The sequence below is a fragment of the Oryctolagus cuniculus genome, chromosome 2 (genome assembly GCF_051225735.1).
Source record: "Oryctolagus cuniculus isolate XC-2025 breed Fujian yellow rabbit chromosome 2, ASM5122573v1, whole genome shotgun sequence".
Classification (NCBI taxonomy): Eukaryota; Metazoa; Chordata; class Mammalia; order Lagomorpha; family Leporidae; genus Oryctolagus; species Oryctolagus cuniculus.
This window is the reverse complement of record NC_142868.1, coordinates 87,313,892-87,339,541: the sequence shown is the minus strand read 5'-3', so window position 1 is coordinate 87,339,541 and position 25,650 is coordinate 87,313,892. Positions and strand designations below refer to the sequence as shown.

The 25,650-nt window shown below is 40.8% G+C and overlaps 1 long non-coding RNA gene across 1 annotated transcript; it reads left to right on the top strand.

Moving 5' to 3' along the window:
- Positions 1–101: 101 nt before the first annotated feature.
- LOC149127875 (uncharacterized) lies at positions 102–6,634 on the top strand. Its single transcript, XR_016230045.1, has 3 exons — positions 102–665; positions 762–1,077; positions 5,876–6,634. It is a non-coding gene; the product is annotated as an uncharacterized LOC149127875 (long non-coding RNA).
- Positions 6,635–25,650: the final 19,016 nt, after the last annotated feature.

The following is a 25,650-nucleotide window of genomic DNA, read 5'->3' as shown; positions in this document are numbered from 1 at the left end:
GCCCCTCGGAGCCGCAGCCAATGAGCCGGGCGGGGCGGGGCGCCGGGCGGGGCGCGCGGGGCGGGCGGCGCAGGTGAGCCCGCGGCGGCTCCACGTGCCCCGCAGGTTTGCTCCACGCGCGGCACGTGGGCCCGCGCAGCCCGGCGGAGGGCCTGGAGCCGGGCGTGGGCAACGGCGCAGGACTCGGGGTGTGGCGCCTGGACCCGAACGCGGCAAGACGTGGGCGTCCGGGTCTCCCGAATCCGAGTCAGCCGCTTCCAGGAAATCTCCGTTTTGTTCAACTTTGAGTCTTTTCCAAGGCCTGCCTCTCGGATCGCTCCTGAAAAATAAGACAAAAAAAATTTCAAATAAATACCAAATAGGAGGAGGGAAAAAACGCACAGCGGGAAACGTCCCTTATTGCACCCGTGCTAGCTTTGCCTACAGCAAAATACAGAGGCTGAGAATGACAATCCCGGGCACTTTGAGGGGTGGGGAGTCCGCTTGTGTTTATTTTTCTAATTCCCCTTGCTGATGTCCTAATCCAGAACCCCCAGGTTTCTTGGATTAGCCCCTCGCGTTGATGGCTCCTGTTTGGGTTCCCTGGAAGCTGGGCTCAGAATTGCCTTTTCTCCTAGCTGTTGGGTTAAAGAGTGACACCTGGGCCTGTATAACAAGACGGACAGGTGACTTTTTTTTAAAGAGGTGTGATTTGTGGCTAAAAAGTCTTTAGCTGCTTTAGTGGAGTGCCTCACCGTTGTTGTTAATTCTTCCCTCTGCAGAAGGAGTAATTTCGGAGGAACTGCGCGAGACCCATGGTGTCAGAGCTGGAGGGGGACGATGGAGTCCACTTTCCGTATTCAGACTCTGTGTCTCTGTCAAGGCAGCACCCTTGGAACGGGGCCAGAACCGGGCCAGAACCCAGCTGGGCAGAGCACGTGGCTCCTATTGCCTGGTTAACCCCTGTCATGAAGGAAGCCTCAATACTTTCCCCACGGGCGGGCGGCACTCACGATCAACACCTGTTCCTCCTTAAAAACTCATCTCTCCTGCCCACGAGCTCCCCAACATCTTTCTCTGGAGAACGCGCGGTTGAAGGTGAGGTAATTGTTCTGGATGCGGTAATTGCACTAACTCGCTTTCTTCTCCAGCAAAGAGGATGATAGGCAGCAAGATTGATTCCTGATCAGCGCGGACGCCGTGGCTCCCCCGAGTGCCAGCAGACGCGTGAATGTCAGCGCAAGGAGCCCATTGTTTGCTGGACTTTGTTGCAGCTCGATAAAAGGTTTGGGACCCAGGAAGGAAGCCGAGCTCTGGGGAATGGAAGCTTCACAGCCAAGACTGATGTGGGGCCGGTGAGGGATTTGCCAGGAAATCTCTTTAGAATCTTGGTGAATGAGGGTTTTGTCCTTTTCCTCGGAGAAGGTGAATTGAGAATTAATCTACCAAATATGCTTTACCTGTCTCCTGGAAAATACTCATTCATCGCCTGACTTTCCTTATTCTTCAAGACCATGTGTCAAGTCTGTCACAAATGAGTTTGTTCTTTAAAAAAGGAGAGAAAAAAAAAAAAGAATGTGTTTCCAAGATGGTATTTAAGTCTTACTACTATCCTAGCAGGGAAGGCCAAAATAAAACGGAGTTTGTTTTGAAAAGCGACCTAAGAAATAGATAAGCTAATTCTAGGTTAACAATTCAAGTAAAATCACAACGACAGATGGGAGGAGGAGGAAACCTCATGGTCCCAGAGCGCATATCTTGCTCAAGAAAGCCTGTCATGCACTCTTTTAAAGCAGAAACAAACCATGTGAGATAGGAACTACTATCCTTGCTTAGCGGGTGAGGAAAGTCAGGTTGAGGTTAGAAGTGATTTGCCGACGGTCATACATGAACGTAGGTAAACATCAAGAATAATGCCATCTGGGGCCGGCGCCGTGGCTCACTTGGTTAATCCTCCGCCTGCTGCACCAGCATCCCATATGGGTGCCAGGTTCTAGTCCTGGTTGCTCCTCTTCCAGTCCAGCTCTCTGCTGTGGCCTGGAAAGGCAGTGGAGGATGGCCCAAGTGCTTGGGCCCTGTACCCGCATGGGAGACCAGGAGAAGCACCTGGCTTCTGGCTTCCAATCGGCGCAGCTCCGGCCGTAGTGGCCATTTGGGGAGTGAACCAATGGAAGGAAGACCTTTCTCTCTGTCTCTCTCTCTCTCACTGTCTAAAACTCTGTCAAATAAAAAATAGAAAAATAATTTAAAAAAGAATAATGCCATTCGTGTACTCAAAACCCAAGAAGAAAGTTGGGTTATTATCCATTCAGTCAGGTTTCCCAGAGACAGACTTTGCGCTTCACCTTCTTCAGAAACATTTACCTACTGGGTTGAAAGAAGTTGGATCATCTTTATTACTCCATGTATTACACACCCTGTATTAAGTATATAACACTTTAGATCTATTTGTACTTGCTCCAGTCATCCAAGTCTGCACTTTTAAGACATATTCTTGGCCGGCGCCTTGGCTCACTAGGCTAATCCTCCGCCTTGCGGTGCTGGCACACCGGGTTCTAGTCCCAGTCAGGGCGCTGGATTCTGTCCTGGTTGCCCCTCTTCCAGGCCTGCTCTCTGCTGTGGCCAGGGAGTGCAGTGGAGGATGGCCCAAGTGCTTGGGCCCTGCACCCCATGGGAGACCAGGAGAAGCACCTGGCTCCTGCCATCGGATCAGCGCAGTGCGCCGGCTGCAGAGTGCCGGCCACAGTGGCCATTGGAGGGTGAATCAATGGCAAAAGGAAGACCTTTCTCTCTGTCTCTCTCTCTCACTGTCCACTCTGCCTGTCAAAAAAAAAAAAAAAAAGACATATTCTTCCATTTGAAAAAGCATCCATATTCACTTGGAGAAATGCATTGAATAGTTTAGAATCACTGCATTGGAGCTAGGAACAGCAACACGGCATCAAAGAACTGGCCTGAGACTCGGGACTCCCTGGGGGAGGCCCTCGCTCTGGCTATAGGGACTGGGGCCTATCGTATTTAACAACCCTCATTTTTAACTCTAGCACATTATGATTTTGAATATTCAAATTACAAAATTGGAAATTAAGCCACTTCTGGAATTGAAACAAGCATGTAACAAATTTTGGAGATTACTTTGAATTACAGTCAAGCTGTAAGTATTTATCATCAGGTGTCTTAGTGTGTTTGGGCAGTTACATGGAAATATTTTAAAGCAGGTAGCTTATGACAGAAATGTGCTTGTCATAGTTCTGGAGGACAGAAATTCCAAGATCAAGTTCCTGCAGACTTGGGCTGCTGAGGCTCATCATCTCTTGGTTGGCAGTGGTGCCTTCTCAGTGAGCCCTCCCGAGGGAGAGAAGGGAGGTCTCAGAGTCTGACCAATCCCAAAGGCCATCACATTGGTGACTGGGTTTCAGCATAGGGATGTTAGCAGGACAGAGTCAGACCATAGCAGCAGATGGCCCAAGTGTTTGGGACCCTGCACCGCCATAGGAGATCCAGAAGAAGCTCTTGACTTCAGATAGGCCCCGCTTGGGCCATTGCAGCCACTTGGGGAGTGAACCAGCAGATATAACACCTCTCTCTATGTCTCCCTCTCTGTCTGTTACTCTGCTTCTCAAATAAATAAATCTTAAAAGTTATTTACTAGCCGGCGCCGTGGCTCAATAGGCTAATCCTCCACCTTGCGGCGCCGGCACACCGGGTTCTAGTCCCGGTTGGGGCGCCGGATTCTGTCCCGGTTGCCCCTCTTCCAGGCCAGCTCTCTGCTATGGCCAGGGAGTGCAGTGGAGGATGGCCCAGGTGCTTGGGCCCTGCACCCCATGGGAGACCAGGAAAAGCACCTGGCTCCTGGCTCCTGCCAGGATCAGCGCGGTGCGCCGGCTGCAGCGGCGGCCATTGGAGGGTGAACCAGCGGCAAAGGAAGACCTTTCTCTCTCTGTCTCTCTCTCTCACTGTCCACTCTGCCTGTCAAAAAAAATAAAAAAAAAAAAAAAAAAAAAAGTTATTTACTATAATTAAGAAGACCTCTATTTGTCCAGAAATCTTTATTTAACCAATCTTCTTGAAGTAAACACTGAAACTTGAAGGAAAAATAAAGACAGTGGAAATCTTCTACGTGAGTAGGGGAGGGATTTGTTTAGGAATGGTGAACAGGGGAGGAGAGCCAATGGGTTGATGGAAAGTCGGGTCTGCTAAAATACAGCTAGAGCTCCAATCAGCATTCGTGTTACAGAGGTGAGTGAATTCCTTTTGAAAAATGATGAAGGGATTGTACTTTGCATCTAGAATCCTAAACCCAAAACAGACTCATAATAGAGAAAAAGAGCATTAAGCATGGACCTTAAGCATTCAAAAAGTGTGAAGAAATGTTTTGGCTGCCCTAAACTGTGGACCAATTCTTTTGGGAAGAAACTTCTTCATTGGCAATGTGGACTAAAGCAAATGTCAGATGTCAGTGACAGTGAGAGCCTTGGGATTTGAAAGCGAGAGGAGATGGAATTGGGAATAGAGAAAGAAGACTTTGCGGAAGTAGAGCTGAGAATAACTCCACAATTCTTGCATCATCATTTACCTAACTTCAGGACTGAACAGACAGTGTTAGTTATAACTACCAGAAAACTCTTTCTTAGCGCTTCTAGGGACTTGGAAAATTGCATGTGATTCCAGCCGTCAGCATGGGACGTCAAGAAGCAATCTCCCCACACTTGAGATGCTAAACCTGCAGCATTCTTCTTCCTTGAACCTGACTATCATTTCTGAAAAACCCACTAACGATCTATTTCTGGCTCTGTGACTGCTGGTTGTTTCTGATTAAAGCTACTGTCTCTTTTAATCACATAATTATGATAGTAAATAAAGGGAGACTAAAAATCAACTGGACAGAAGGGCAACAGCTGGCAACTTCAATTGCTGAACCTGACAATACAATTAAATGAGATATTTTACAAGTGGTATTTCCATTGGGAATATGCAGTACCAGTCATTTCCCCATGACAGTCTTATTGAATCAGAGCAACACATGTCAGAAATGCATGTGACTTAGAGAGAGCCTGCTGAATTTTATTCACCACTATGTGCTCGTGGCCTGCTTCTTGATTCACGAAGCTGCTAGAAGCAGGGGAAAGAGTGGATGTTAAAAGCCGGGGAACTATGAGTGCTTCACCAGCGTACAATAATCCAGGTTAACAACCTGCCCTGTTAAAGGCAATATGGGATCGTTTGTTAAGTAAACTCTCTCTCACACATAATATTAGAGAAGTCTGTTTTCGAGATCGGGCTCTGAAGCAGCAATAAAGTGCAAAAATCCAATACATTTGTTTAAAAAGGGCAGCAGGGCACCAAGCTAAGACTCTAACTAAACAGATTTGTCCTGATACTGCCAAGTGTGCCTTTGCCATTTGGTACCTTGGGAATCCTTCTGGAATCCGGCATCATGGAGTATCAGGTGCAGCTGCTGACATAGACAAATAAAATAACTTTAAACTAGTATGAAACACAATTCTTTGGCAGTAAAATTAATGAGTTGGTGCTTTTAAAAATAATAAACTATGACGAGAAAAAGATGAGATATGTCAACTCATTACAGATGTAACCTCTGACACCACCATAACATGGAACCTGGGCACTAACTGACCTCAGCACATAGCATCAGAAAGATAACATTTTACATGTCCCAGCATTTGGTGGTCTCTGTGGGAGATCAAAAGAAAATAATATATTGGGAGAAAATACCAAAACTCCTGTGATGGAATGGAAATGGCAAATCTTTCAGGGGGTGTGTATTTATGTTAGATTTCTGTTGCCCAGTTTTGTCTTTATTTGCTCCTTCCTAGCCCACTCTGGGGTATCATTCATTCATTTATTCAGTTGTCCCTCTGATCTACCCTCATAGGCACTGTGGAAACAGAGAACAGGAAAGAGACATGCACCGATTATGAAAGAGAATTAGTAATTACTGAAGGGTACAAAGTCAAAGCCAGATGAAGAAAAAGGCTGAAGACCAAAAGAGAAGATTGCCCTGCAGGTTCAGGTCTGTAACTGAATCAGGAGTCCAAAAAGGGACAAGTAGAGAAACCTCATCCTCTTGCAGCATCTCTGTTCTCTCATTAGCATTGTGAGATGCAGGGATATCTGATTTCTCCGGAAATGGCAAGTTTACCAGAGCAAACTTGGGGGAGGAAAGTGGAGTTAAAGGCGGAGTTTCCAGGATGTAGACATTATAGGAGCCAGAAAATTAATTTTTGCTAAAGCTACCCATCTTACCCAGATCAAGGGCTAAGGAAAGTAAGCATGCAAATAGAAAGCCTGTGAATGTCAAAGGTGGATACTAGAAGGAAACATATTGTCTGTATCCAGTACTGGAACAGGGGCCAGCACTGTGGCACTGCAGGTCAAGCAGCCGGTTGTTATGCCAGCCCCATGTAGCTCACTCCTAATACAACTGGGAAGACAGCCTAGGAAGGCCCAAGTGCTTCTGCCCCTGCCCCTAAGTGGGAGACTAGGTCGGAGTTCCTGGCTCCTGGCGTCAGCCTGGCTCAACCTTGGCTGTGCGGGCACTTGGGGAGTGAACCAGCAAATGGAAGCTCTCTCTCTTGCTCTCTCTCTCTCTGTTTCTCCTCATCTGCTTCTGTGTGAGTGTGTATGTGCACGCTCATGTGTATGACTCTGACTTTCAAGGTAGAAATAAACTTTAAAAACAATAAAAGATAAAATAAGATCTATGTGTTGTCTTTCCGTGTACGTTTTATTTTCTTTTCCCTTCTTTCTTCTCTTCAGTTGCCTTATCTTCTGGAATAACATATTATAAATTGATACCTGTGACGAAGAGAAGGATGACAACTTTAGTAGATCCTGTAAAGCAAGATTTAAGTCACTGTTAGATGATTCCCATAGAAGATGTGCAAAGAGAAGATGCTAACTTAACAAACAGAATCTTTTCCAATTTTCAAATACAGCTTTGACTTTCCTGGCCCAAATCCTATATGTTCTTCATTCGCTCCATCTTTATAGCAAAAAAAAAATGAATTTATAATTTGTTATATCTTAAGGCTCAGGCAGTAGATTTAAAAGCATTCATTAGTAAATGGCTGTCATGCATTTTGAAGGAGAAAAGATCTGCTCTACATGTTAAGTGGTATTTTACTGAAAATAAAATTTAAGAGAGTGCCATTTGCAATTTAATTCAACCACATTTTCCTCTCATCTTGTCAGGTATAAGGATGACTTCATCCCAATTCAAGCACCAGCTTCCCTAGCGAAAGACAGTCTAGTTCAGGAGTAAATGCCAAGAATCACTAGAAGGCCACGGTCATTGTTAGTTCTTCGGTGAGAAATTAATCCAAACAGAAAATATGTACAACTCCTTTGATTTTCCTTAACCCAAACTACTGGAAATACACCTTTATTTTGATAAAAGAAAACAAATTACACCCACACACAAACACACCCAGAGGAGATAAGCCCTTTCACTGACATTGATATAGACAAAAGATATACCCACATATATGTACACTTATAATATCATATGTGTGTGTGTATGAATGATCTGGCACATTGACACAGATATGTGTGTGTGTCCATGTGTGTGTGCCAGGCAATAGAATTGAGCTATCTGAAGGAATCTTTAAGACTCTGAGGCTAAGCAGATGACTTCTGACCAACGTGACCTAATAATTTTCCACTTCAATCCTTTTCTGTTCTACCTACATAGGAATTATAGGCAACACACAGAAAAGAAAACTGAACATGTGCAGCCTGGCTCGCAGCCAAAATAAGCATGAACATCTGCATGGATCATCGATCCAACAGAACTGCTCAATGGTGATTTTGGTTAAATCCATGGACTTTCTGGGTCCTGGATTTTAAACGAAGCAGAAGTACATAGTAGTCTGAATAATGCAGTGCAATAGGGAATAAATGATTCCATGCTACATGATATACCGGAGTCAATTATGCCATTTGAAACATAGACTCAAGGGGAATTACCCAGTCCTAGAGAAGAACCTGAGAAAATGCGACCTATCTATGGCTGTCATTTAGGGTAGAAGGAATTACAAAGACACAGCTTCCTCACCAGAAACTGAAGGTGATCACACATTCCAGAACTGAATGTCACATTTCACAATAATATCACAACTCAGAAATTCTCAATGACTTTTGTAAGACCCAGTTGAGGTCTTGGGGCCTTGGGTTTAAATGGAGCCATCCACAATTCTGCAATCCACATAATGGATGTAATAACAAAGGGAGACAGATGATAGAGACAATAAAAGGGAAGCAGAAAAGTAATCAAAATCTTAAAATACTTGAGCATAACATAATATAAAAATATAGTACAATAAAAATCAACATTTTAATGTTAATTCACCCCTCATGAAAAAAAAATCATAGACCTTAAAGTAAACTTATTTGGAGTGTCCTAAATAAAACTAGAAGAATTACACTTACTATATGATGATAAAAATTTTAAGAAACTGAGGCTACAGAAACAAACAACTGAAGTCTTGATGGATAAGAAAAAAGAAATGGCCCCAGCTTTCTGAGTTTCAGATTTGGGCAGGAGAGGTGAGAATGCTTGGCTGGCAGCAGGAGGGGAATGCATGCAGGACATCACCCTGCATCAGCTTTGGGACAGAACCCTGCAGGCCACGGTGGACTGACGTCCACTAGTGAAAAATAAATATTGCTCTGTCTTCTCTTCATTCAGTATCTGTGTGATGTGAGCTGTGGCTCTCTTAGTCACCCTGAACCATGGAGTGGGTTACTAACACATTGCTGCTCCTGATGGAGTAGGTTTCCTTCCCTGGAAGTAATAACAGGTGTCATTCACTCAACAAAAATATTATAGCATTTGAATAGCTGAAAATTTGCAGTCATCTCAATAGGTGCCTAAAAAGGCATTTGCTACATTTTTCATTAATTTCTGACTAAATATTACCAAGGTATAAAAGTAGACATTCTATGATTGATAACTATTTCAAACCCAAGGCCAAAGTTACAGAGAAAAATGCGTGTCATTCTCATTAAAACTGTGAACGGGCTAGAATGCTCTCACTCTGTGTAACAATGTTCTGGATGATTCTGCCATTGCAATACATTATTTTGAAAAATTATACTTATCAGAAAGCTGACTCGTGAGCAAACATTACTTATATGTGTATGATTTTCTATTTAGAAAATCCCAGAAGTGAACTCCAAACATAATGATATCAACATGAAGATTTCATGTTGTAGCTCTTAAAGAGAAAAGAAATTATAAATACTGGATACAATTTCGTAATTTTTTAAAAGTGAATAGTCACGGGCCCCTGCATCCACGTGGGAGACCTGGAGGAGGCTTCTGGCTCCTGGTTTCAGTCTAACCCAATCCCAGTCGTTGTGTCCATTTGGGAGTAGACAAGCAGATGGAAGACTATCTCTCTCTCTCTCTTTGTCTCTCTCTCTCTTTCCTTCTCTCTTTCTCTCTAAGTCTGCCTTTCAAATAAATAAATGAATAAAAGAAAGAAAAAATATAAAGTGAATAGTCACACTTCCTTGAAGGCAAACATTCAGAGGTCAAAAATAAAGATATGGACAGCAGAGTGATAATGTGACTTTGCAGGTCACCCTGCAATGTTACAGGTGAATAGGAATAAGTCATGTTGTTCTATTGCACAGCAAGGCAGACCAACCTCTTCTTATGCCTCCCTTTCCTGAGGAGGTTAACAACATCTGCACCCTACATATTTGCATTTAATTCTAATTCATTTTTATTAAGTTTCATTTTATTTGAAGGCAGACACACATACACACACACACACACACAGAGAGAGAGAGAGAGAGAGAGAGAGAGAGATTGAGATTACTTCTGTCTGCTGATTTACTCACCAAATGTCAGCAATTGGCAGGGCTGATCCAGATGGAAGCCAGGAGCGTGGAGCTCAATCCAGGGCTCTCACGTGGTTGGCATGGCACCTAGCACCCGATCCATCACCTGCTGCATCCCAGAGTGTACACTAGCAGGAAGCTGGATTTGAAGCAGAGTGCGGGGACTCAAAGCTGAGAGACCCTGATACAGAATGTGGGCATCTCAGCTGTGACTTAACCACTGTGTCAAACTCCCACCCCCAGGTTTGCTCTTTAAAACTGACCCTGAGCAAACTTTGGAGTTTTTAGAAGGGCAGGGATTAGACTTCAGAGCTGTATTCAAATCTGGGACCCACAAAGTGCTACGTACGATGTGGCCAAAATGTAGACTAGAAATGTCTAGTTATCAACAGATAGACATCGCAAGAAGACTCAACTATCTTGGCATGAGATCTAGATTTGAAAGAAAGTTTCTGAGTGTTGTAAAGGATCCTTCCCTGAATTCTGGTTAGGTGATCAAAATTATATTACTTGCATGGTTAAAGAAAAGCCCAAAGCATGAAATTAACTTGTGCTAGATGGGTAACGTCCCAAGAGATTTAGCAGAAGAAAAAGAATGACGTCATCTTTGAAGTGCTAGAACTAGAACTCTTGGGTTTTCCACATAAAACCCAGAAATGCAAGCTTACAATCTAGTGTAAAAATACCAGTAAATCAGCTAAAGTAAATTTTTAGCACCAGTGGAATCAATAAGCTAAAGAATGACAATACCGAGAACTTCCAAAATTAAAAATTTTCTTCATAAAATGTACATAAGTCCTTTTGTAATATTTAGAGAAATAAGATAATTGAAAACATGGAGCAAGAAACACAGTATTATGTAAAAATGCTAAAAAGACTCCCCTCAACCTCCGGAAAGGATGAGATAGAAGCAAGTTCACGGGGTATTCTGTTTCAAGGAGTATTCACCATGTGCCCATGGTCCAGGACAAAATGGGTCAAGGAGTTAGTAAGTGTTTGTAGTTGATGTAGGATCACAAAGCAAATAGAAACAGAAGGTTGTATGGCAGAATTTTTGAAAATAGAATTAAGAAACAAAAGAGAAAGAAATCCCTAGAGATATTGTTTTACCCGACTCACTTTGGTGGGCTGTAACATTCAACAAGTATTTCCGAGTAGTCAACAGTTCATATTCAAAGACTAATTTCTGCTTATGGAGATATTGAGACTCTATGAAGCCTACTTTAATATAAAAAAAAGATTTAGTTTAAAATTAGATAGTCATGTCAAGGTTCTGAAAATGGAGAAATGTAAGGCAACACAAGAAAACAAAATAAGAAGTGTTTGAAGACGCTCACAGTGGCAGTCTGTAGCCCTCCTGTCGAAGGCTTCTCCTGTGCCTCCTCATTTGATTGATGAGTACAAGACTAGTCCAAGATCCTGGCAGCCTTGTTTCCATATTGGCAAAGCCAATTTTGAAAGACAGGTGAAATCTGTTAGTGCTGATGTCTTTAAGTGGAAAATTTGTTAAGAAATGAATGAGAGGCCGGCGCCATGGCTCACTTGGCTAATCCTCCGCCTGTGGCACTGGCACCCCGGGTTCTAGTCCCGGTCGGGGCGCTGGATTCTGTCCCGGTTGCTCCTCTTCCAGTCCAGCTCTCTGCTGTGGCCCGGGAGTGCAGTGGAGGATGGCCCAAGTGCTTGGGCCCTGCACCCCATGGGAGACCAGGAGGAAGCACCTGGCTCCTGCCTTCGGATCGGCACAGTGCCGGCCGTAGTAGCCATTTGGGGGGTGAACCAACAGAAGGAAGACCTTTCTCTCTGTCACTCTCTCACTGTCCACTCTGTCTGTCAAAGAAAAAAAAAAAGAAAAGAAAAAGAAAGAAACAAAGAAATGAATGAATGAGAAATTCTTGTAACACTGGTATCCTTGACTGAGTTGCCAGTCGTGGCAAGCAAACAATAAGCCAGAAATAAATGGGAGATTTTAGAAAGGTAAGACCCACAAAAGTACTAAGATAAATTCTCTCCATGTACCTGGATACCTTGGCATCTACACAGAAGAGCCAGGGAGACCTGGGAGAATCCACCAAAAATAAAATATCAAGGGAGATGGGCAAACCCCCTCCAAATTTGAATGTACTCTGCAAACCAAAGCCAGAATCAGCACATGGGATGAAGGTCTTACAGGCTCAAGGGCTTTAACCTCTTTCCACATTACTGGCTACTCATGAGGAGAAATACTAGAGAACTAAACTGAACAAAAACTTGCCTTGCACTGAATGAAAGATGCCAAAACTTGTTTCAAGGGGAGGTATTAAAAACAAAACAAAGGAAAAAACACAGGTAAATAGAGGAGAATACAGGGATGTTGTTTCAACATATTCTCTTAAATATCTAAATTTTAGTCAAAATTTTAAATGTGCAATGAAACAGGAGAGCGTGACCCATATTCAGGCAGCAAATAGAAACTGATTCTGATTGGGCCCGGAGGTTAGATTGAGCATTGGGTAAGCTTTCAGAACAGTTTATAGATTTATTCAAAGAAGAGAAGGTAACTATGTTTTATAAATGTAAATGAAAATATGATAAATTGTCTCAGTAAAATGGGAAATTGAATGTCAAACGAGAAATAAAGACCATAAAAAAGAAACTGAAAATGCAGTTGGGACAATAAAGTTATAAGACAAAGTGAAAACAATGCAAAATAGCAAAAATAAGTCCCCTACCAGTAATTACTTAAAATATGATTTGATTAAACTCCCCAATCAAAAAATATAGATTGACAAAATGGTTATAAATATAGAATCCACTTTTAACTTTATGTAATCAATAAGAAACTCATTTTAGGTTTAAGGGGATATATAAGTTGAAAGTGAAAAAATGGAAAAAAAATTCCTTGCAAATAGGAAATAAAAGGGAGCATGACTGGCTATACTTATACAATGCAAAAAAAAAAAGACTTTAAATTTAAAAATGTCACAGTAGACAAAGAAGTATGTTACATATTGCTAAAAGGAAAGCTCACTAAGAATATTTAACAATTACACACATGTATGTACCAAACATCAGAATTACAAAATATATGAAGTAAACATTAAAAAGTAGACATCTTTACAATAATGGTAGGAGACTGGTTTCCACTAACAATAAGGACAATCAGATGAAAGAAACAGAGGACTTGGATACCACCATAGACCTAATAATTGATCTAATAGACATAGATAGAAAACTCTACCCAACAACATGAAAATAGATATTTTTCTCAAGGGCACATAAGATATTTGAATATTCTCCAGGGTAGACAACATGTTAGTTCACAGAAGAAGTTTAGTACATATAAAAATATTGCATTTACATAAAGTATCATTTTTAATTACAATGATATGAAACTAGAAATTAGTAGCAGCATTTATGAAGTAATAAAACTCAAACAGTAGTCAAAGAAGAAATCATATGCAAAATTAGAAAACATTTTGAGACAAAGGAAATAGAAACACAACATTTCAATATACTGGAATATAGCAAAAGTAGAACTAAGAAGAGATTCATAGTTATAATAGTAATAAAAATTAGAACATAGATAAACAAAATAGGCAATATATAAGCAATAGAAAAACTAGTGAAAATAAGACTTGGTTCTTTGAAAAGATCAACAAAATTGGAAACCCTTACTTGTATTGGTAAGAAAATAAGAGAGACCTCAAATAACTAAGAAATGAAAGCAAGGCCATTATTATTGATTTTACAGAAATAAAAGGAGGATTATAAGAGTTCTATAAAAAATTATACACTAAAAATATTGTAAAATCTAAATAAAATGAACACATTCCTAGAAATACACAGCTTACTATGACTGAATCTTTTTTTTTTAAGATTTATTTATTTATTTGAAAGTCAGAGTTGCACAGAGAGAGAGAGAGAGAGAGAGAAAGAAAGAGAGAGATCCTCCATCTGCTGGTTCACTCCCCAATTGGCCGCAACAGCTAGAACTACACTGATCTGAAGCCAGGAGCCAGGAGCCAGGAGCAGGGGCTCAAGAAGTCATCTTGAAGTGGAAGTCATCTTCCACTGCTTTCCCAGGCCACAGCAGAGTGCCAGATCGGAAGTGGAGCAGCCGGGACCGGAACTGGCACCCATATGGGATGCCGGCACTGCAGGCGGCATCTTCACCCGCTATGCCACAGCAATGGCCCCAAATGAATTTTAAAGAAAGAGAAAATCTGAACAGACTCATAACTAGTAAGGAGACTGAATCAATAATCAAAAATTTTTCAACAGAAACAACCAAAAAACCATAACCATATTGATTTACCAGTACAGTCTACCAAATTCTTTTAAAGATTGATACTAAACCTTCTTCAAGTGTCTAAAAATTAGGAGGATAGACTATTTTCTCATTAATTTTATGAGGTCAACATCAATCTGATACCAAAGGCAGACAGACACTCCAAAAAAAGAAAAGTCCAAGTCTATATTCCTTATGCATGTTGATGTGAGAATCCTAAAAAAAATTACTAGCAACCTGCTGAATTCAACAGTATATTAGAAGACTTATATGTCTTTTTTTTTTATTTTTTGACAGGCAGAGTGGACAGTGAGAGAGAGAGACAGAGAGAAAGGTCTTCCTTTGCCGTTGGTTCACCCTCCAATGGCTGCTGCGGCCAGCCGCAGCACGCTGATCCGAAAGCAGGAGCCAGGTACTTATCCTGGTCTCCCTGGGGTGCAGGGCCCAAGTACTTGGGCCATCCTCCACTGCACTCCCTGGCCACAGCAGAGAGCTGGCCTGGAAGAGGGGCAGCTGGGACAGAATCCGGCACCCCGACCGGGACTAGAACCCGGTGTGCCGGCACCGCTAGGTAGAGGATTAGCCTATTGAGCCGCGGCGCCGGCCAACTTATATGTCTTTATTTTATTTATTTATTTATTTATTTTTATTTTTTGACAGGCAGAGTGGACAGTGAGAGAGAGACAGAGAGAAAGGTCTTCCTTTGCCGTTGGTTCACCCTCCAATGGCCGCCGCGGCCGGCGCACCGCGCTGATCCGATGGCAGGAGCCAGGAGCCAGGTGCTTTTCCTGGTCTCCCATGGGGTGCAGGGCCCAAGCACCTGGGCCATCCTCCACTGCACTCCCTGGCCACAGCAGAGAGCTGGCCTGGAAGAGGGGCAACCGGGACAGAATCCGGTGCCCCGACCGGGACTAGAACCCGGTGTGCCGGCGCCGCTAGGCGGAGGATTAGCCTAGTGAGCCGCGGCGCCGGCCTATATGGGATTTATTCTTGGCATGCAAGGATGTTTCAACATGTAAAAACCAATATAACATACCATATTAATGGAATAAGGCGGGGGGGGCGGGAAGACACATAATCACAATTGATGCAGGAAGCACTTTTGTCATGATAAATTCAGCAAATAGGAATGCATAGAATGACCTCGCCACAATAAGGACCCTATGGCAAAAACTCACAGCTAATATCACATGCAATGGTGAAACACTGAACACTTTCCTGTAAAATCAAGAACAAGACAAAGATGCTCGCTTTCAGCACTTAAATTCAATATACTGGGGCTGGCGCCGTGGCTCACTTGGTTAATCTTCTGCCTGTGGCACCAGCATCCCATATGGGCACCGGGTTCTAGTCCCAGTTGCTCCTCTTCCAGTCCAGCTCTCTGCTGTGGCCTGGGAGGGAAGTTGAGGATGGCCCAAGTGCTTGGGTCCCTGCACCCGCATAGGAGACCAGGAGGAAGCACCTGGCTCCTGGCTTTGGATCGGTGCAGCACCAGCCATAGCGACCATTTTGGGGGGTGAACCAACGGAAGGAAGACCTTTCTCTCTGTCTCTCTCTCTCACTGTCTGACTCTGCCTGTCAAAAAAATAAAATAAAATAAAATTCAATATACTGTTAGAATTTCAAGCTAGAAAATAGCCAAGAAAAAGAAAAAATATACTCAAATTGGAAAGGGAGAAGTAAAATTATCAGTGTTTACAGATGACATGATGTCATATGTGTAAATTTCTAAAGATTCCATAACAAAACTGATAGCAATAGCAAACAAATTTAGTTAAGTGTCAGGAGGAAAAATCCAGCACATATGTTGAGACTAAGCTGTGTTTCTATACATAAAGGTGAAAAATCACAAAAAAGGAAACTAATAAAAATAATATAATTTATAAGAAATTAAAAAAAATATTCAGGAATACAAGCAGACAAAACTACAAAATACTAGTGAAAGAAATTATTAAAGAAGACACAAAGAAATGGAAAGCACCCCTTATTCATGTTTTAAAAGACTTAATGTTAAGGTTTCCATACTACTCAAAGTGATATACTTTGAATCATTTCAATCTGTACCAAAAATCTCATTGACTTTTTATATTTTCCAAATTAGGGAAATCATCCTAAACTTCATATGGAATCTTGAGGGAGCCCAAAGAACCAAAACAATTTTTTTAAATGATCAATGCATTTCCTGATTTCAAATGTTACTACACAGCTTCCTTCATCAATATGAGTGGTACTGACATAAAGACAAGTAATGTAGAACAGTGAATTGAATAAAGGGCCAGAAACAAACTCTCACATATATAAACATGGTTTTCCAAAAGGATACCCAGACCACTCTATGGGGAAAGGAGAGTCTTTTCAACAAATGGTAAGGGAAAACTGGCTGTCTACACGGAGCAGAATGATGCTGGGTCCTTACCTCATGCCATATCCAAGAACTAACTCAAAAGTGGATCAAAGATGTAAATATAAGATGTAAAACCATAACACTAGAAATCATGAGGGAGAAGCTTCTTGGCATGGGATTTGGCGGTGATTTTTTTATTTGAACAACAAAAACAGAGACAACAAAGAGCAAACAACAAATGAACTCCATCAAAATCTAAATTTTTCAAACATCAAAGGATGCTAACAACAAAGTGAAGAGGCAACCCACAGAATGGGAGAAAATATTTTCAAGTTATGTATCTCATGAAGGATTAATATGCAGAATATATAAACAACTCTTAAAATTCACCCACAAGAAGATAACCTAATTAAAATGGGCAAAGAGCTTCAGCAAAAACTTCTCCAAATAAGACAGACACATTGCCAATACATAGATGAAATTATGTTCAGTATCGCTAGTCATCAGGGAAATGAAAGTCAAAACCATAATGAGGTATCATTTCAAACTCATTAGGAAAGGCTACTTTAAAAAGCAAAGCAAAAGAAAAACACATACACATACTTGAAAATAATATTTTTTTAAGAATTTAGAGTGAGTAGAATCACTGTACATTGTTAGTGGGAATGTAAAATGGTACAGTTTCTATGGAAAACAATGTGGAAAATCTTCAAAAGCTCAAAAATAGGAGGCAGCCTTGTGGCATAGTGGGTTAACACAGTTTGGGCCCCTGCCACTCCTGAGGAGGATCAGGAAGGAGTTCCTGGCTTCTGGAGTCTGGCTTCCGCCTGCCCCAGACCTGGCTAGAGAGGCCATTTGGAAAGTGAACCAATAGATGGAAGATTCCCTCTCTCTCTCACCCATAACTCCCTCTGTCACTTTGCCTTTTAAATAAATAAATCATTAAAAAGTCTAGGGATTTTACAGAGAAATCTGCTAGAACTAGCAAGTGAGCATAGAAAGGATACAGAACACAAGCACACATAAAAATCGTCAGTTGTATTTTTACATACTATCAAGGAGCAACCTAAAAATAAAATTCTACCCAAATCAGTTCATCTGTGAAAAGTCTCTAAATAGCTATGGAAAATCAATATTCAGAAGAAAAAAAAACAAATTTTGCATGGATTTCAAAAGCTTTTTTGCACAAAAATAAATTTATCTTTTAATTCAATTTTCCATGAATTTTTCAAAATACCCTCATAACTAACCCTATGAAAATGCCAGCAGGTTTATTTGTTACAAATTAAAAAAATAATCCTACAGTGTATATAGAAAGATAAGGGAACTATAAAACCTGATTAATCTTTAAAAAGAAAAAATTAGAAGCACTTAAACTATCAGACTTCAAATGTTAGTACAAAGCTACAATAATCAAGATCAATGCTATTCATGTAAAGGTAAACATTTATACCACTGAAGTAGAAAATAGAGACCAGAAATAGACCCACATACCTATGGTCAACTGATTGTTTTAAAGATCTATTTATTTATTCAAAAGGCAAAGTTATAGGGAGAGAGGTCTTCCATCTGCTGCTTCACTCCCCAAATGTCCGCATCAGCTGGGACAGGGCCAGGCTGAAGCCAGGAGTCAGGAGCTTCATTCGGATTTGCCACGTAGGTACAGGGACCCAAGGACGTGGTCCATCTTCTGCTGCTTTCATAGGAGCATTAGCAGGGAGCAGTATTGGAAGTGGAGCAGCCGGTACTTGAACTAGTGCCCTTATGGGATGCCAGCACTGCAGGCAGCAGGTTAACCTGCCAGGCCACAGTGCTGTACCTGGTCAATTGATTTTTGACAAGATAAGCAAAAGATTATAATTCAACAAATTGTTCTATAATGATCAAATACCAATGTATTAAAAAAAAACTTGGCTCTTCACCTCACACCATACATTAAAATAAACTCAAATTGAATTATAGAAATAAATGTACAAGGTAACATCCTAAAATTTCTAAATGAAAATAGAAAAAAAATTGTCCTCAGATTAGTCAAAGAAATCTATGAAATGATACCAAAAGTATAATGCATAAATGCAAAACTTGCTAAACTGATCTTTATCAAAATTTAATAATTTTTTCAAAAAATAATATTAGAAAATTAAATAACATATTACAGCCTCATGCCAAATATTTCCAAATCATGTATTTGGTTAAAGACTTAAATTAAAAATAAATAAAGAACACACAACTTATAATGGGCCAAAAAAATTAAAATATATGAGTTTGAATTTTAATTTTACCACTTGAAAACTACCTGAGGATAACCAAAAAGAGAACCAAGACTCTTTATCCACTTATCTGCAGCAAGAGATGAACCCCCCTCACTTAAGCTTGACTGACACTCAAAGACAGAGGAGCGAAAAAATCTTCACAGTGCAAAAAAAGGAAAAGGTTTCAGTATTTCTTTGGATATTGCTGGTGTGGAGAAACTGGAGGTGTGTCGAATAGAAAGGCAGCATCCAATGTGATTGATTTGGGGGCATATTTGGCTTTCTCTTTTTGGCCCGGATTTTAAAGCAGAAGTCCAAATTAAGAAAATGTGGCAATTAGGGACCTATGTCTGACCTTTCTGGGCTAAATTTGTCTTCTTGGATTCATTACTGTAGACGATGTGGATCAGAGTATGTTGTCTTATATACTCAGGCCATTGCCCATGTATATATTCAGTTTTAAACACACACACACACACACACACACACACGCTCACAATAGGCAGGTGGAAAAGTATCAAACACTAATAGTTATTACGTTGCAATTGCAGCCAGATACCATTCCATAATCATGAGAATGACTAAAATGAACAAAGACTGATACTATCAAATGTTGGTAACAATATGGAGCAATGAGAACCTTCATTGGCTGCTGAAGGTTACCACAATTTTGAAAAATAATGTGGTAATTTTCTCAATAGTGGACCATACATTTAACATACACTTAGCATTTCTGCTCCATAATGTCTCAATATTTTCTTTTTTTATTTTTATTTTTTGACAGGCAGAGTTAGACAGTGAGAGAGAGAGAGAGAGAGAGAGGTCTTCCTTCCGTTGGTTCACCCCCAAATGGCTGCTACGGCCGGCACTGCGCCCATCCGAAGCCAGGAGCCAGGTGCTTCTCCTGGTCTCCCATGAGGGTGCAGGGCCCAAGCACTTGGTCCATCCTCCACTGCCTTCCCGGGCCTCAGCAGAGAGCTGGCCTGGAAGAGGAGCAACCAGGACAGAATCCGGCGACCCAACCGGGACTAGAACCCGGTGTGCCGGCGCCGCAGGTAAAGGATTAGCCTATTGAGCCACGGCGCCGGCCTCTCAATATTTTCTTGCTGCTAATAGGGTAGGAGCAATGATTGCCTGTAAATCTGCACATGATAACATTTCAGGGTCATGAGATTGTTCTAAAATTGAATTGTAATTATGGTTACATCACTCCACACATTTTGTCAAATTCATTGAATATTACACTTCAGGTAAATGCATATTGTGTTATGTAAATTATACATTAAAAGGACTAAAAAGAATGTCTAGGAATTTAAATTTAGCACTGAAAGTTAAAAACTCAATACTAGCTTAAATATTGAAAAGTGATTTCCTTGACTTCATCATTCATATCATTAGCCATTATCCTATGTGAATTTTATTTTTGTATATTTCTGAATTTTATGTTTTAAATAAAGCGCTCCTTCTCAGTTTTAAAGGAAAAAAATGAAGAATTAATTACGGATGTCGTCTTTTCTCTTGTTTCCACAGATGACTCAACTATTCTGAGCTCCTCCGACTTTGCTCCTAAATCGTTTTCCAGTTTTGGCCACAGTCTCTCTTACTCTTCTCTTTCCTATTATTTGACAGACGTTCTTTCTGAGTATCAATTATAATCTTGCTTGCTGGTCTCAGAATATATAATGTCTTTTGGCATCTTCTCCAGTGAAAATAATTCAAGTTGGTATTGTAATAATACGTGCAATGTTCCAGGTTCTCAAAGATTAATGACAGGATATTATGAGAAATAATATAAAAATTATTAAATACCAGCTTCCAAAGCTAATAATTCACAATCTGAATAATAGGTGTACATCCCTTTTCTCTCTCTTTCTCTCTTTTTAAGATTTATTTGAAAGTCAGAGTTACAGAGAGAGAGGAGAGACAGAGAGACAGATCTTCCTTCCGGTGGTTCCCACCGCAAATGGCGACAACGGGTGGGGCTGAGCCAGACTGAAACCAGGAGCCAGAAGCTTCATCTGGATCTCTCACATGAGCAGCATGGACCAAAGCACTTCAGCCATCCTCTGCTGCTTTCCAAGGTTCATTAGCAGGGAGCTGGATTGGAAGTGGAGCAGCCAAGACTGGAACTGGGGCCCACAGGGGATGCTGGATCCGCAGACAGTGGCTTAACCTGCTTTGTCGCAGCACCGAAATAAGCTCTTATTTTAATTAATTAGTTATTAAATTTATTTGAAATGCAGAGAAAAAGGTGATCTCACAAGCACCAAGCCACTCTCCAAAGGCCCCTATGAGCCAGGCCTCGGCCAGGATCAAGCCTGGAGCCTAGACCTTCATCCAGGTCTCCCACCTGGATGGCAGGGGTGAAGCAGTTGAGCTACCCCCTGCCACCTCCCATGGTGCACATTGACAGGAAACTAGAATCAGAGCAGAGCTTGGACTTGAACCCAGGCACTCTGGGATCCAGGTATTCCAGCCTTGTATTTTTATTTATTATTATTATTATTTTTTTTTTTTGACAGGCAGAGTGGACAGTGAGAGAGAGAGACAGAAAGGTCTTCCTTTGCCGTTGGTTCACCCTCCAATGGCTGCCAAGGCCGGCGCAACGCGCTGATCCGATGGCAGGAGCCAGGTACTTATCCTGGTCTCTCATGGGGTGCAGAGCCCAAGCACTTGGGCCATCCTCCACTGCACTCCCTGGCCACAGCAGAGAGCTGGCCTGGAAGAGGGGCAACCGGGACAGAATCCGGCTCCCCGACCGGGACTAGAACCCGGTGTGCCGGTGCTGCAAGGCAGAAGATTAGCCTAGTGAGCCGCGGCGCCAGCCCAGCCTTGTATTTTTAAAGCCATTTTTCCACACACTTTTTGAAGTATTCTGAAACACTGATATAAAATATTTTTATTTTTTAAATCTTTATTAGAACAAGTAATATATTCCTTATAGTGCCTAAGATGCCAAAAGATCTTTCATGCTTTGATCCAACCAATTATCTAGTATATAAAAAGTATGAATATTTACATGGCACATGATATGACACAAGGTCATTTGCAAATTCTACACTGCAGTAATCTTGAACTGTGGAGATCACCCTTCTTAAGTAAAATAAAAAAGAATGCATCTGATGCATAATTGATGCATAATGGATACATTGACTACAACTCAGTTTCAGTATCTTTTTTTAATATAAATAACATTATTCTATTCCCTCCCCCACCCCCACCCCCCAAAAAATAAGAATTTTGAGACTCTATCATTTGGAGAATATCCCAGACGTTGAATTCATGGCCAATTTGTTAGAGTTAGAACAACGCGCTGCCGGCACTGTGGTGTAGTGGGTTAAGGTCCTGCCTGCAGCACCAGCATCCTATATGGATGCCAGTTCACATCCCGGATGCTCCTTTTACTCTCCAGCTCCATGCTAATGGCCTGAGAAAGCAGTGGAAGATGTCCCAAGTCCTTGGGCCCCTGCACCCACTTGGAAGACCCAGAAGAAGTTCCTGGCTCCTGACTTTGGATGACTCAGCTCCAGCTGTTGCAGTCATTTGGGGAGTGAACTAGAGAATGGAAGATCTTTCTCTCTTTCTCTCCCTCCCTCTGTAACACTCCCTCTCTAACAAATACATAAAAATTAAAAAAAAAAAAAAAACAATGCCCTGATTTCATTGCTCTAAAGGGAGGCCCTCTTTTGTATAATCATGACATGGCCCTCTCTTCTGCAGATGTGATGACAATGATTTTCATAATGATTATGGTCATAAAGAAATACATAGTATTAAATAAATGTCTTAATATTGACTCAAATTTGAATAAGGGCATAGGGATTAATATCTGTATTAACTTCATAGAAAACATGTTATAAGCATTTCAGTTAACTGCTTACTAACTTACATATGACAGAAATAATTTTGCAGAATTGAACACAAAGAAGGTGGCATTCAATATAAGGGTTAGCTACAAGGATAATCTACACTTCATTTTTGCCAAGACTAATCAAAGTCTTGCCTTTCCTTGATGTGTTCAAGAATTTATTCTCAATGGTTTGACTGAATATGGTTCACTGCTTTGTAATAAGAAGTCCATATGAAACTGGCAGACAAGAATATTCACTTATAATAATGACATAGTAGCTAAACACTGGTACCAGTTACCATGAGATGGTGGTGTGTGGCCAGTGCGTTAGTGAGTTTTGATTAGGAGATGCCATTCTGGAGGGTGGCAGTGCTTACTTTGAAGGCACACAAGGGAAGACGGGAGAGATCTTGAGTGCGCATCTAACACGTTATCACCACACAACAAATTTCCATTCTTCATTTTTTGCACAATGTTTCTCTGCATAACTGGAGCTGCTGAATAGAACCATCCTCTACCTTGGCTATTTTGAAACACAGAAACACATTGGTAAATCCTGTAATATACAGATTTCCTTTCTTTGCTGTTGTTTGTGGCATCACAAGATACTGTGTCAGATAACATATATTTGAAATGATTTAAAGATACCCCGAATCTCATCAACTGTGATTGAGTTATTTTAAAATATTTCTTAGTGTGGCAAATTAAAACTGTATGTATTTGTTAACTTTTGATAAAATGTAGAATATTTTCCAATGTAATCTAAATTTCAAAGTTGAGATGGGTATTCCTAAGTCTAATGTGAACTTATTACTGTATTTAAAAATATACCTTTATCATGGCATTCATTAAAGTAAAATTAGGATTATACCTTATACCATATACGTTATACAAGAGTATTATTCTTTATTTCAACAGAAAATAAATTATATATTCTTTTCCTTTTTTATGTTGTCAATGTGTTTGTCCCCTCACAATCTAAAGCAATCAGATTATTAATTGCTGGATCGTTCTGTTCAAGAATGAGCACAGTTGTGCATCCCAGGATTTAACTTGGCCACAGGCTTTCCCATGTACCAACACTGCTGTTGCTTCAGTATGGAAAAACACTTTGGAAGATCTGACTGATTGGTTTTGTTATTTTTTTTTTAGCAATAGCTCTATTGTCTAGGGGTTCCCTCTGATAACCATGACACAAAGCATACTCACAAAACTCAATGCAAATAAGACAGAATCTCAAATACTGAGAAACAAGTCAGAGCAAAGCCACCTGGTAAAAGCAATTTAAATGAATTGTATTATGTATGAGTATTTGTGTAAGAGGATTCTGTTTCTGGAGGAGTGTGAACAGCAACTCACAAAATGAGACAGGGGAGGGGAGCGGGGTAGTGATTGTGAAAGTGACCTGCTCATTTCAGAGCTTCAGTTACCAGGCTATCTACAGGAAAAAAAGGTGATTATTTATTAACAACTTGGAACAGACTTTAAGGATTAAAATAGAAAAACGCTTCTGGCATAGAATATGTGTAATTTGAGAGAACATATAAACACCGTGTGGGAAAGATTTGCTAAACCTACATCTTCTTCTTTAGACTAGTACAGTTGTTTTTGTCTGTGGAGCAAATGTGACATTCCTTGAATATATAACATCTGCTTGGTACTGCTTTATCTCCCTAAATGTGGTTATGTAGTTATTTAATTACTGACATGTAATTAAATGATGCAAAACATTACAAGATACTCAGCTATAGAATAGAATAATGCAATAAAAATGCAAGTTTACTGATTGGCTAAGCTGATATTCATGATAGATAGAAGATAGAGAGAGAGAGAGAGTTGCACAGGAAGTCTTCAAAAATTTAATGGAAAATACATATTATGAAAAAACTGATCATGGATTTCAAAAATATTTTGTACCATAATAAACAAGTTTTAATTCCATTTTTCAGGAACATTTTGAAGGACCCTTTTTGTGTATGTATGTAGGCATTTAGATATAACTATTCTTATACATCAGATAGAGATTGTTTTTACATGAATGAGAGACAAAATTCTTTCTAGACTCTTTTCAGACATAGAGGAAAGGAGAAGACTTTCCTTACTGAAGTGATACCTTGAGTTGGGACTTCAAAGCAGTCAAAGTAGTGAGGTGTATAAAATACTCACACTGAGCTGAAGTATCATTTCACGTTGCTTTTCTGTAGCGGGAGCCACTGATATATTTGGTGTACTTTCCTTCATCATCTCATTATGACGATCCAAATAAGACAAGAGGACAAAGTTCTGACAAAATAATTCCCGAGTGTGTGTGACTCGCTGATGAACAGTCACAACTGGTGGTACAAAGCTTGTCAAAATGACAAATGATTCCAAGTTGAATGGTAGGGTCGCTGTTAAAAAGAGCTGCCTTTTGGCTATTGTAAAGATTTTCTCCAGCTAGTGTGTACAGTGATGCCAGAGTGACTGCCCCTTGTTTGAATTCAATTATCAGATCCTTGTTCATGCTTTGGTTACATGTTATACCACTAAAAAAAAAAAGTTATCTTCCATATATCTGAATGCTGTCATGATGAAGACACACAAATACAGGATATTTATTCCTCTGTAGAATGGAGCTGTATAAAATTCAGCGACAGCAGGCCCCATGCAACTCCTGATTTTTCAGCACCTATCTCACACCGCTTGCATTTCCCAAACAACTGAATAAAAGGCAAGGGGTTAAACCAGACAAAACTTGATGTCCCACTATCCAAGAATGTGTAATTTAATCTTAGCAGAGTCTTGAAGCATTGTGTATATGATAACTTGTTCATCACAGAGTAATGTAAAGAAGGCTTTCAAGATTCTTTTATGAGCCACTAGTGATGTGGTGCACTGGGTTGGGCCACTGTCTGCAATACCAGCATCAGATATCAGAGTGACCTTTCAAATCCTGGCTACTCTGCTTCCAATCCAGCTTCCTGTTTATGTACCTTGGAAAGCAGCAGATAATGGGCCCGAGTACTTGGGTCCCTGCCACACAACTGGGAGACCAGGTAGAATTCCTGGCTCCTGCGTTCAGCCTGGCCAGACTTGGCTATTGTGGCCA